General features: G+C 39.7%; 1 protein-coding gene and 1 long non-coding RNA gene across 2 annotated transcripts in view; one reads left to right on the top strand and one right to left on the bottom strand.

Moving 5' to 3' along the window:
• Positions 1–12,835, bottom strand: part of NCKAP5 (NCK associated protein 5) — an 857,737-nt gene that overhangs the window by 68,901 nt on the left and 776,001 nt on the right. The window lies entirely within an intron of this gene.
• Positions 10,823–12,835, top strand: part of LOC115287879 — a 52,279-nt gene continuing 50,266 nt past the window's right edge. Inside the window, exon 1 of the long non-coding RNA XR_003906698.1 lies at positions 10,823–10,898. This is a non-coding gene — a long non-coding RNA (uncharacterized LOC115287879). The remainder of the gene's footprint in view (positions 10,899–12,835) is intronic.

The following is a 12,835-nucleotide window of genomic DNA, read 5'->3' as shown; positions in this document are numbered from 1 at the left end:
TTGTAAAGTTGAAGATAAGTTATTTAAACCACCACAGAAAACTTGCCACCTTCAGCTGGGGTTGGTATCTGGTGAACAAATATTCTGTATCTGATAGTAGCATAACGTAAAATATTGTGGCGAGATGTCATCTAAGAATATAAACTGGAGAAGGTTAGAAATGGGTTCCAAATGCCCATGTAGACCATGAAGTCACAGAAATACTTCGTGAATTTAGTCCCATATCCAGCTGGTAAAACCCGTGAAGGAAAAATTCCTTATGTTTGCTATGTGTTCCTTCCTGTCACTGATATTAAACCTGACCTCTTTTAAGATTCTGAAGGTTGTCTTGGTCTAGTATTTTGGGATTTGTTATGCAACTTTCCAAACTGTTCTTGATTTTTAAAATGTTGATAATTATCTCTATTCTCTTATACCCCCCACACTGAAACATCTTGAGATCCTCACATAACTCCTTCACGTCGTGCGATGCTACTATGCTTGTTATGTAAAACTATGCCCAGACTCATATGCAACATTTACTGTGATACAGAAGGGTAGCCTAACTGACCAGTATAGTCTAACCACCAGCATATGTTTGAATTGGTCAGCTGATCTAGGAACAGACTTTGATCACAGACTCCTACATCCTATTTTGGGAGTCGCGACTTCAGGTCAAGGTCTTTGATGATGAGCATACACACAGAGATCCCTCCTAACTCCCCACAAAGCATTAACTACCCCTTGACCACTTTCCTATCCATATGTCAAGTCTTGCCCTCCTTACTTTGACAATATTCTAAGTTAAAACACAACACAACACAAACACAGTACTCTCATTAGCAGAACCTTCTAGAGTATCATAAAAACGTGGAACCACAATGGTTCCAGGTCTGATCTGTGACCATAATTTTTCTAATTGGAGAAATGCCAACTTATCTTGTCCTCTTGTTTCCTGTTATCCTTGTTCATTCTCTATCCATGACAGAATTACTCTAACCTCACCTTTATTCCTCCCAACCTAATTATAACTTAGCTGTCTGTATCTTCTTTAAATGTACTTTTGGACCACTGCTCATGAAAGGCATGTTAAACATCTAAACAAATGATGTTTACTGATTCTCCTTTGTTTATGGACTCATTATATTCTCAGATTACATTCCCAAATTAGTAAGTCATGATTTCCCTGTAGAGCAAGTATGGCATATCCAACCCAGAAGGTTAGCCTTGAATCTGCTCAATCATCTACCTTCTCTCCTGCATTCACTTCAGGTCACTCCATCTCTATCTGTCCTGCCAAAGGAAGTAAAAAGTTAAACAATTATCTGGTGAATCTGATAGACACAGATGTCTTTTATGGGTAATTCTGTTTTCTAAATCTCTTTTACTCCATATCAGGTTTTCTGAAGTATATGGACTACTGCCTCTATTCTCCATTTCACCTGCCTAGATAACATCTGCTTTGATAAAGCAACTGAGGGATGAGAAGAAAGAAAATAAACTGGGGGTAAGGTGTTACAGCAGGAGATTCAAAACAGCTTGATTTGGCCAGAAGCATATAAAAACAAAGAAGCATGGGGAGATGCAGACATACCAACGTAGCAACAGATAAAAATTTATTAAAGATGTTTACAAGAGCTAAAGCATCCTATGTATTATTACCCTTTTTTATATTCATTATTTACATGCCCTAAAATTATAAATTATTTTAGTTTCCTCATATTACTGTAATTATAGACATTTAATGAAAGCTTCCAGAAGGATAAAAATGTATAGTTCACAGATGTTTTTCTACATTTGTCTCTATATTTAATCAGTCTCAATGACTTTTTTTTTTATTATGGAGGCAGAGAGAAACAGAGCATGAGTGGGGGAGGGTCAGAGAGAGAGGGAGACACAGAATCCAAAGCAGGCTCCAGGCTCTAAACTGTCAGCACAGAGCCCAATGCAGGGCTCGAACCCACGAGCTGTGAGATTGTGACCTGAGCCGAAGTTGGCCGCTTAACCGACTGAGCCACTCATGTGCCCCTCAATGATTTTTTAAATTATATGCAGAAAGGAAGAAAGCCCGAGTCTTCATATCCTTACACTTATAAAAAAATATTCACTTTAATATACCTTACTTGTTTGGTTCAGGATTTTAATTATTATATGGTAATCTGTTTTAAGTGAATATTTAAGGATCATTTATTTTTCTTTTATGTGACTGCAGTTGGAATGCAGATGAAGAGAAGGCTGAAGTTGATGTGAGCCTATCTTTCCATTTCAGATTCCACTCTCCACTCACCAATATTCCATGGTTTGTATCTACAGGAAGATAATAAAGATGTAATGAAATTCAACAGACCAGTGGATATGGATATTGGTAAAAATACAGAGAAGTTTTTGCTTCTGTCCATTAAGGATTAACTTGCAACAGAAACACACACGTATGCTGTTAAGCACTTTTTCAGATACTGGACAGTAGGCAGCATACAACCTGACCTCAGAATCACGGGAAACAAATGAGGTGAGCCCTACAATCTCCCAGCCTCCTTCCTGATGACAGTTTCCAGACTGAAATACAGAGGGAAGGAACACAGAGCCCACAGGTCCCGCTGAATTGAAGAGATAAATGTAGGTGCGTGTGTTTGTGGGGTGGGGTGGGTATCAAGGTTCCTAGAATGTGCAGGCCTGTATACTGTAAAGAAGAGATAATAGCAGAGGTATGCCTAAAGTCTTCGGCCCTGTACTAATCTGAACAGGCATGAGGTAAAATTCACAATGTCTGAAAAACAATTACTATGAAGCACTAAGTTAAATTATTTTGAGCTCATATAAGGCTGAAAATCGTTTACATTTCCACCATTCAGGGACGCTAGGCTTTCCAATATCTACTTAGCAATGAAGCTAAATTATGCCTTGAATAAAGGTTCCCCTGGACTTGTCAGAACAAAACTTAAGAGTAAGTCTTGAAAAAATAAAACTAATCTGTAAATACCTTAAAAGCATCCCGGAACCAAGTCCAAATTTTTTTATTGGAATACTGAAGTCTAGCACCCAACAATGTAAAATTTATAATTTCTGACATCCAGTCAAAAAGCACTAGACACATAAAACACAGGAAAATATGATCTGTATTCAGGAGAAAAATCAATCAATAGGAACAAAAGCAGTAATGAGAGATAATAAAATTATGGTAAAGAACCTTAAAATATTGTAGATATTATAAATATGTACAAAGATATAAAGTAAAACTTGAACATAATTAAGAGATGTTAGAAAAATAAAAATAATGAATGTTATTGACAGGAAAAAGAACTACTTAAATGGAAAAAATACACTATATAAGATTTATAACAGATTCACAGAGATATCAGAAGAACAAAAACAGTGAATTCAAAGACATAACAATATAAATGATCCAAAATAAAGTATATAGAGAAAAAAGACTTAAAGAAATAAACAGAGCATCAGTGACCCTGGAGTCAATATGAAGTAGTTTAAATATGTGTAATTGGAGCTTGGAAAGGAAAAAAAAAGAGAAAAGAGAAGAAAACTTATGTGAGGGAAAAATAAAAAACATGTGATATTTGATAAAAGTATAACCCCAAGTCTAATGGACCCAATGAACCCCAACCAGGACCAACATGGAGAAAACTCCAGTAAGACACATCATAATTAAGTTGCTGAACATCAATGATGATGGCAAATCTTAAAAGCGAATGAAAATAAAGATACTGAACAGAAGGAGAACAATAAAACTGACAGCAGACTTCATGTCAGACACTATATAACCCAGAAGATAGTAGAATAACATCTTTGATGTGATGGGAGAGAGGAAAAAAAACCTATTAACCTTATAAAATTAATTTCAATTAATTAAGTTTTCAATTATTTTAAAGATCAAGGAAAAAGAAATACTTCAAAAACAAACAAGAGCTAAGTCAATTCACTGCCAGAGGAATTTTAGTGTGAGAAATATTAAGTGTATTTTCACAGGCAGATGGAAAGTGGGTGTCAGGTAGAAGTCTGGATGTAGCATAAAGAGGACCAAAAATGGTAAATATATGTCATAATATAAAATGTATTTCTATTTTTAAATTTTTAAAGATAAGTAACTAAAGCAAATATAACAGCATATTGCAAGGTTTCTAATATATACAGACATAAAATATAACACAGCACAAAGGAGGGAGAGATTGTAATAAAGCAATCTGTGACATTATTTAAGATAACGCTAAAGTAAAGATGTAACTAGACTACTTTTAAACATTACATCAAGCACTAAGGGACAAGTATCTTGCAAGTAGAGATAAAGGGAAATTACTTAAAAAATGATTTAAAAGAAAGCAGAAAAAAAGGCAAAAATATGAAGAACAGAGGGGATAAGTAGAAAGTAACAAATTAAGATGGCAAACTAAAACTCAAACATTTAGATAATTACATTTAGTGTAAATGGCTTAACATGCTGATCAGTAGGCTGAATCTGTCAGGTTTGATTGAAAAAAAAGCAAGATCCCATTATATGTTATCTATGAGAAATCCACTTTAAATATGTTCATGGATCAGGAGATTCAATGTTAGGGGCGCCTGGGTGTCTCAGACAGTGAAGTCTTCGACTTCGGCTCAGGTCATGATCTCACACCTCCTGAGTTCGAGCTCCACACTGGGCTCGGTGCTGACAGCTCAGAGCCTGGAGCCTGCTTCAGAGTCCTTGTTTCCCTCTCTCTCTGCCCCTCCTCTGCTCATGCTCTTTCTCTCCTTCAGTATAAATAAACATTAAAAAAAATTAAAAGAAACAGATGATTCAATATTATTTAGATGTCAAATTTCTCCAAGTTAATCTATAGACTCAAGGCAATTCTAATGAAAACACGACCAGTCTTTCTTATAAGCAGTGACAAACTGATTTTACAACTATTTGGCAAAATTATTTGGAAAAGTTATTATTTTTTTAAATGAAACAAAGTTGGAGAACTGATGCTATCTGAATTCTACTTGGCTATATGTGGTACTGGATGAGGATTTGCACGTGGATCTGTGGAACAGAACAGAATTCCAGAAACAGACCCATACAAATATTGTCAGCTGTTAAAGACAACCAAATAACTTAATGGAGGAAAGATAATGTTTTGACAAAAGGTACTAGAAACACCAAATATTCATATGGAGAATAATGGACTTCACCTCTTTTTTCACACTATATATGAAAAGTATAGACGAAAACATAAGAACTAAAACACATAAAAGTTCTGGAAGAAAACAGAGGTTATCTTTGTGAGCTTTGATTAGGCAACAGTTTCTTAAATAGGGCTCAAAAGCAAAAACCATAAAAGAAGAGTGATAATTTAGACAATCAAAATCAAAATAAAAACTTTCCTCTTCAAATACTCTATAAAAAATTAAAAGGCAACAACAAGGTATAAGAAAATAGCAAAAGAGTATATCTAATAAGGGGTTTGGATCCAGCATAAAAAGAACTCTTAAATGAAATAATAAGAGAAAAAACAATTCAGTACAAAATTGAGCAATGTTTTGAATGCCTACATCACCAACAAAGATATTCGCATGTTGGGGCGCCTGGGTGGCTCAGTTGGTTAAGCATCCAACTTTGGCTCAGGTCATGATCTCACAGTTTGTGGGTTCGAGTCCTACGTCAGGCTCTCTGCTGACAGCTAGCTCAGAGCCTGGAGCCTGTTTCAGATTCTGTGTCTCCCTCTCTCTCTGACTCTCCTCTGCTCACCCTGTCTCTCTCTCTCTCAAAAATAAATGAAAAACATTAAAAAAAATTCAAAGATATATGCATGGCAAGTAAACATAGAAGAGGATGTTCAACATCATTAGTCATGAGGTGGATGCAAATTAAAATCGCAGCAAGATACCACGATCTTCCCATAAAAATGGCTAAAATTAAAAAGACCAAAAATGATAAATGTTGATGAGAATGTGAAGCAAAAGGTACTTTCATACATTGCGCTTAGGCTCACAGAACAGTAAAACTACTATGGAAAACAGTTTGGTAGTTTCTTGTAAAGTTAAACATACACTCATCATGTGACCCAGCACCAACACACTTGCTTAAGAGAAAATCATATATATGTCCACCCAAAGCCTCAGACACCCGTTTAGAGCAGCTTTGTGCATAATAGCCCAAGCTCAAAATAACCAAAGTGTCCATTGGCTAGTGAATAGATAAACAGATTGTAGTATATCTGTACAATGAAATGCCAATTGGTAATGAAAAAGCAAAAGCACAACTGTGAATACATACACTATGGATGTTTTTCAAAAGCATTTGCATTAATGAAAAGATTCTATTCACATTAAGTTCTAGAAAAGGCAAAATTATCAGGATAGAAACAAATCAGTGGTGATTTGGGACTAGTGGTACGGAGAGTAGATTTCATGTAAAAGAACATAAGGGAATATTTCGAGGTCATGAAGATGTTCTGTATCTTGATTGTGGTAGTGGTTACACAGTTTATACATTAATCAAAACTCATGGGACAGTATACTTCCATAGGGGTGCATTTTGTTGTATATCAATTCTGCCTCAATATTCCTGATTCTACATATTATATTTCCAGCCTTCCAATAAAGAGGTCATGAAATCCAAAAGTACAATCCTGGTTGAACATGGCTGAATAGAGGAACTGGGCTTTCTGAAATATAAGCTTAATTTTCCTTAAAGGCATCTGAACATCATGCTGGGAAGGAAAGGTCTCCAGGAGTCATTAGGGAGTAAAATGAGGCTATTCCTTAATCCCAGATCAGGCAGCACACACAGGACTTTGTTTATTCCTTTATCCTTTCTACGATCCTGGCAAGTAGCTACTATTATCCCCACTTGACAGAGGAGGAAAGCAAAGCTCTGAGAAGACAGGGTCACTTGACACAGTGCAAGTCTGACTCCAAAGCCCAGGCTCTCTCTATTCATTAACCTGCCTCCCATGAGGGTTGGGGACCCCCAGTATCAGAGATCCTGCCAAGCACTCTAGAGCCCAGTATTTCTCTAGCTTGGGCGTAGTGAACAGACTCCTGGATTCTCTGGCTATTGGCCTGACTCTCCTCTGCAAAAGTCTTTAAGGACCAGAGCCACTAAATCATGACTGGACATACCCTGTGGAAATGCATTTGACCTTCACCATACCTCATATTTCTGCAGAATAACAACATTTGCCGATTGCTAACTACAGAATGCTGGACTTGTGTCAGATCATGATAAAATATGCAGTGGGCACATTTTACATACAAGAAAACAGATTTAAGGAGGTTAATAATGTAGCTGCATGTAGGAGATCCAGGATTTGGAGCAAGGCCTGTTCAAACCCCAAACTCGTAGGGCTGACTGCTACATGATTTTAGTGTTGTCTTCTATATTCAGTTTACCAAGCACTGAATCAGTATGGATGCTTTTGGTGGAAAGTAACACAGTGAATAGTAAAGATGCATTAGCTCATAGTCCAGAATTAGAGCAAGCTTCGGGGATGACTTAATCTAGGGTCTCTGTTCCATTTCTTGGCTTGTCTTGGCTCTGCCTATCCTGTGTGTCAGCTTTGGCTTCATGTCTGTCGGAGATGGCTCCAGGAGCCCCATACCTGTCAGCAGTGGGCTCCCAGGTCTGGAAGGAGCTGGCTCCTCACGTGATTTCTCTCTATACCTCCAACCATTCTGTCCCCTGACTACTAGCCAAATGAGGTCACAAGCTCATTCCTGGGCCAATCCATGTGAGTGGAGAAGACCATTCACTCACTGGCCCAGGCCTAGCTTCCTGAGCCAATTGCTTGCAGGGAAAATTACCAATAAATGCCCTAATAACATCATACCCCTGATGCGGAAGTGAATACTGGGAAACCAACCATAATGTCTGCTACAATCTTTCTCAGTTGTTATGTCAATAGAAATTTACAGCAACCCTATGCCTCCATGACAATCTCCTCTTTACAGATGAGAAAACAAACTGAACGTGTATGTCTCAAGAAACAAAGACATGTTCAGGAGCTGGGATTCAAAGTCATGCCTTTTCATTCCAAGTCAACAGCTCTTTCAGCTACTTGGACAACCGCTAAGACTCCCCCATTTTCCCTCTTTAGACCGCATTCCAACAAGTTGCTGAAAAGACATTCATTTTCCAGCTTTGATCTTCTGGTATGTGTCATCATTTTCTTCTAACTCAATAACCACTCCATTATGGACTCCAGTGAACCATTTATAAACAAGTCAAGAGGATTTTTTCCCCCAGAATTTCCTTTCTAATGAGGTTTCACAGTTATCATTTAAAGCACATACATAGTCTGATGTACCTTAAAACCTATTTAGTGTTTTGTAGACTTTCTGCTCTTTTCCCTTTTAAATTTCACTTTCTAAATATCCTCAAGTTCAAAAAGACTGTCCTTTTAAAATTCTTTTTCCACATCTACCACTATCTTCCACATCTACACACTATAAAACCATACCCCTGGCCTCTGGCTCTCGTCAGCTCTATTCAGTCTCTGTAATAGACCTAAAGAGAAGCTTCTGGCCTTTGGGATTTTAAAGCAAGAATGTCACAAAGGTAGCATCTTTTTCCTTAAAAAGATGATTAAGAGAAATAATATGGGAAATAAGACCCCCTCAAATATCTGCTTAGATACACAGGGCATTGTTTCAACTAGAGTTCCAATAGGAATGGGGAAAGAGAACAGGCCGGTGGATGATTGTGGCTTCAGTGCCCTGCAGAGCCTCGGATGCTGGTAAAAGTAATCCCTTGCACCTTGGGTCTATCTTACATTTAAGATGTGCTGCCACGAACTTGACATCCTTTGATTTTCTTGGCAATCATGTGCTGAGCTGGGGATGGCAGAAGCCAGTGTAACTAATTTACAGACAGAAACCAAGGCAACAGTCTGCTTAATAATAAGGGACAAAACGGTAACTCAAACTTCGGTATTCTTCCTTTAGATTCAGTTCTATTTACACTACTTTCTTTTGATTCCCTAAATTTAGGAAAGATATGTGAAAAGTATGAAGGCTCAGAAATTAGTTTAGCACCTCCGACTCCAGATTTTAAGTTTGAATGTTACATATTTTTGGCCTTTCTTTGGTGTTAAGGAAAAGTAAACAAGACTTGACAGAAAATCTGATGAGAAGCTGCAATCATTTTGACCCAAGGCCAATATATAAAAATTCAAGATGTTATCAAGAATATATGTTGGTACCGACTAGAGCAACTGTCATAACATGGCCTTCCAACAGATGTATATTATCACTGCATGTTAAATAATACTGAATGTGCTACTGATTCTGTAGACAATGTGTCTTTCTGGAAGAACAGAGGAAAAAGATGAAAGCGGAATCAAAGAAGACTCTTATTTTTCTCAGTGTGAAGAATTGGAAGTAATGGGGGAGCTCTTTAGAATAAGGAGCCTAGCTAGAGCATGAGGAAAAGATTATAGTAGGGAAGTGACCATGGAGAGGAGGAGAAGAGGAGGCTGAATGGAATTATGACATTGGAGGCCATATTGAAACATCTGGAGCTAAGTTTGGAGATTCTGTGTGTAAACAGTGTGGTTGGGGAAGCAGAAAGAAAAGCTACAACAGGCAGCATTGTTGAGGGTGGGGTTAAGGAGGTAACCAGAGGCAGTTGAAAGAACTTCAGGATGTAAAGGCTGGAAATGTCTCTGGAAAGCTCAAGCAAGTCATAGGACACTCAGTGATCCCTAGGTCCTCTCTCTCCCCAGCTGATTGGGGAAGGGTCAGGGATGGAGCAGAATAAGAATAAGGCAAAGGTTGAGTGGGTCTTTTTGTGGGATCCTAAGGACTGTGGCAGAGGGAACATGCTAGAATGTCAAAGGTTTTTGACAGCTCAATCTGCTTACGTGTGCAGGGCAAGGAGACGCTTTACTCTAAATGACACAGCTCAACCCATTTGTTTCTGAAGAATTTCTCTTGGCTGCTATTCCATATGCCTATGGGACATCACCCTGTGAGCAGAGTTTATTATCTTTATAAATACGAACCCACTCATGAGAGATGGCTTATTGTGAAGCAAGGCACGGGCCCTATAGCCTGTGTCTGATCCTACCGCAAGACTGCCATCAGCCCAGGATGCTTCACTCAACACGGCAGGATTCACGTGCTTGATGCAAAGCTGACTGGATTTAAAGATCCTCATGCAATTATGGAAGCAGGGGCGAGTATGTGGATGTGACCCTAAGGTGTCACTTTTCTCATATCGCGGTTGGCGAACAGTAGGAATTTCTCACTCCATGCACAGCAGACTGCTCTCTGTCTGGCAGTTTAATCACAACATTCTATACAAGTTATATCTATAAATGAAGACCTAGCACAAATTCAGCACAGCACCTCACCCGCTGTGGTATCCTGGACATGCTACTTTGAGGGGCAGAAAGCCATTTACCCCACTCCCTGGCAGCCTAGGCTTCTTGCAGAGCCGAGCCGCATGTGAACTGCACAGTGTGCTAATTGTCATCCATGCCTCTGGCCAATCGGCACAAATGCTTACATGGATGGAAACTCCCACCCATCTCAGCAGGAGCATCTCATGAACCTCTGAAATCATCATTTCTGCTCTTACAGGATCTTTGCCTAAAACATAAATTCTCTCTCATAGGGATCTCCTATGATGTCACAAATAAGTATGCCATGCCCATGTGCATGCAGATGTCTAGGGGCCCTAGGCCCTTTCCTCCTGCAAGGGCCTCTTGAATCTTTATTCCCCTTGGGGTGAGGAGAGCCCTTCTGCAGAGGGCACACATCTGTAGGAGAAAGTTCACATCTTACAGACATCTGAATGAGGTTTGATTCCAGATACAGTTGAAGTAAAAAAAAAAAAAGTCTAGCTTTCTTTGCTCCTGTGGAAGTGGAATGCTCAACTGAAGGGCTCCCAGGAACTGGGGGTGCACTAGGGCCTCCCGCTCCTCTGTTTTACATAAATGGTGAGGATACAGGCTGATATGTGACTCCTGGCATCTGCAGTCTCCCCAGCCCCTGCCCAGTTTATAGGAGAAATTCATCTGCTCATTTTCCCTTGGCCTGGATGAAGCAAACTGACAGCTTTAGTCATCTGCATAGATGACAGCAGTTCAACTTCCTCTAACTAGCTGTTATTCTAATCATCCTGTTAAAATCTAGTTATGTGTAGTTGCACAGAGAAACTCCCAACCAGTAGGGTGTGTGTGTGTGTGTGTGTGTGTGTGTGTGTGTGTGTGTGTGTGTGAGATAAGAAATTGGCTCATGCAATTATGGAGGCTGGCAAGCCCCGAGGTCTGCGGGGAGAGTAGGCAAGCTGGAGCCCCAGGAGAGCCAATGGTTTAGTTCTGGTCTATGTCCCAAGGCCTGCGGACCGCAACTGTCGATGTACTTCCCGGTGCAAAGACCAGTGGGCTTGAGACCTAGGAAGAGCTCTTTATTTCAGTCATTTCTGAAGGCAGGAAGAAACTGACACTCCAGCTCAGAGGTAGTCAGACATGAAGGCGAATTCTCTCTTACTTTGGGTAGGGCTAGTCTTTTTTTTCTTCTCCTGTTCGAGCCTTCACCTGACGGAGGAAGCCCTCTACCCTTAGAAGGTCAATCTGCTTTACTCAGTCTGCCAATGTAACCATTAGTCTTATCCAAAAACATCCTCACAGACACATCCAGAATATGTTTGATCAAATATCTGGGCACCCTGGGGCCCAGTGAAGTTGGCATATAAAATTAACATCACAGTAATTAAAGAGCTGTTGTTTGTGGCATACAGAAATGATTAAAAAGCCAAAATGTGTGTGTGGGGGGGAGGGCTTTTTCTAATTAAAACATAATTTTTCTAACCTCTTCAAATAAATACAGCAAGATGGCTGATTTAAGATGAGCTTAATGGAAACCATCCCACTAGGACCCTCCTCCTTCCGCTCCCAAGCTTTGAGAGACATTGCTATTACTTGGGAATGAAATCATTAGTTTAAGACTACTTTCCCAACATTTTCTAATGGAGACTTCTCAAACCTTATGGAACCTGACAGAATAATTCTAAGTCTTCTTCCCAGATGAGGCAAATGAGGCACAAGGGGGAAGAAATAGCTTCTCTAGCATCGTAATAATTGGAAAACAAATGTGCCTGCATTTTAAGAACTCAGGATTGCATCCCCTTCCCCACAATCTTTTAAAAAAGAGTATGGTGGAACTTCCACATGAAGAAAATGATGGACATCTTGGTTATTAAAGAGCTGATTAAAAAGCTGGTGGTAAGCCAAGGTTTTAGGGGCTATTAGTTTTAAAGAGGGGGGACTTCAGTAGGTGCCCCCTCTACAAGGTAGCTGCTTCTTTGAGACCCCTGGTGTGGCTTGGGGTACAGGAGCTTGGCTGCTATTTGCAGAGGATGTTGGCAGCTGCTGACCCATCCATCTTCTAGAGACTTACTACTTGAGTGTGCCCCCGCTGAACTTCCAATGGCCACTAACGACATCTCTTTGCCTGAAGGTAACAGCCCCAGAATCAGCCCTTGGATAATCAGTGATGGGAGGCGGTGACAAAACTCAGCGACTTGGGTGCTCTACTCTAATGTGTTCTTTCTGTCACCCACACTGATAGCCAGGACTGGTGGCAGGTGTGTGTGTGGCCCGTGCGTGTCCTGCTGTCACTATCTTGAAATGCTTAGTGGCTTTTAGACAAGGGGCCCTGCATTTTATTTTTGCACAGGTCTTTGGGAAAAATGTGGCCAGTCCTGGCAGTAGCTAGCATGATAACCCACCCTTCATTGGTTGATTTCCCTCCCCTGTCTGTCTTCTACCAACTGTTCCTGTACTTCCTAATAATTGATCCATCCCTAATTCCTTTTCAGAGTCTACCTCTAGGAGACCCCGAACTAAACTGTTGTGAATGCCATTGGAATCTT

This window comes from Suricata suricatta, chromosome 3, assembly GCF_006229205.1.
Source record: "Suricata suricatta isolate VVHF042 chromosome 3, meerkat_22Aug2017_6uvM2_HiC, whole genome shotgun sequence".
NCBI lineage: Eukaryota > Metazoa > Chordata > Mammalia > Carnivora > Herpestidae > Suricata > Suricata suricatta.
This window is presented reverse-complemented; position numbering and strand designations above follow the sequence as displayed.